This window comes from Molothrus ater, chromosome 3 (genome assembly GCF_012460135.2).
Source record: "Molothrus ater isolate BHLD 08-10-18 breed brown headed cowbird chromosome 3, BPBGC_Mater_1.1, whole genome shotgun sequence".
Lineage (NCBI taxonomy): Eukaryota > Metazoa > Chordata > Aves > Passeriformes > Icteridae > Molothrus > Molothrus ater.
In genome coordinates this window covers 27,180,169-27,181,422 of record NC_050480.2, presented here as the reverse complement: position 1 = coordinate 27,181,422, position 1,254 = coordinate 27,180,169, and positions in this window count along the sequence as shown.

Below are 1,254 nucleotides of genomic sequence, written 5' to 3'. Positions count from 1 at the left end.
GCCGCCGCCGCTCAGCGGGCGCCCCCGCCGGCCCCCGCCGGGCGCGGCCCCCCCGCCATCCGCCGCCGCGCTGGGCCCGGCGGGAGCCGCCTTCCCCCGGCCGCGCCGCGCCGCGCAGGGAGCGCCCGCCCGGCAGCGGGGCCGGCAGCCGGGAGGGGCGGGCGGGCGGCGGGGCTGCAGGGCCGGGGCCGCTGTGCGAGAGCGGCCCTCGCCCCGGCCCCGCTGCCCGCACACGCATGCACGGCAGCGGCCGGCGCTTCCCCGCCCCGCAAGTTACTTGGGCGCTGCGGGCACCCCCTGCCCCGCGCAAGCAGCGCTGGTTCTGTGGCGATCCCCCACCATCGCCCTGTGCGTACAAAGGAAACTCCGGTAGCATCCTCTGGTATTAGCCCCTAACTGTGCCGGTAAGCGTGAAAATAATCAACGGGATGCGAAAGGATTTTGTTCTGCGCTGAGTTTGTTGTCTTTGGGACTAAATTCAGTAGTGGGAACAGATTTAAGAACACCAACGTGTGTCATTTGAACAGGCTTGAGTATTCGGTGTCAAGGCTAAAGGACCAGAGGACAGGACCTAGAAAGAGATGCTGCATGAAAAATGAGTGAAATCATGGTCCCACTAGTGTCAGTGGCAAAAGTCCCACTGTTCAGTGGCACTAGGCTGTCACCTTAGCAAGCTGTTTCCAACTCCACATTTTCAAATGGTGTGAAATACGTCTACAGTCAGACAGAAACAATTGCCTGTTTTAGTTTACAATTTTTCCAGATTTATGCTGTAAGTCCTATTCAATTACAATGAAAACGGCACACAACAGTGCAAGCCACGAGGAGACCTCTGTGTTGTGTAGTTTGTGTTTCTATTTGATCTGACATGCTTCAGGGAGAAAATAAATGCAAATCCCACATTGCACAAAGCTTATCTGAATATTCAGTGAAACACATTTCCAAACCAAGACAAAATACAAAAGTTATTACTTTGCAAGTTTTACAGCTTAGTCAATCAAGCTTTCATGCCTTCAGACCACAGAGGGTGTGAGCAGGACATCCAAGACTGCTTGCTCTGGTGCAATCTCATCACAACTCATTCAGAGAGCATCAAACCCATGAAGAGACAGAAGCTGCCCCAGGAGGTATTTCCTCAGCCCTTGGAAAATGCCAGCTATAAAAGGAAGCTGGATTTACTGAGAAGTCAGTCAACTGGCAGCCGACACAGGATTCACCTCACAGATCTCCCAGTCAACCACTTTTCCTAGTGAG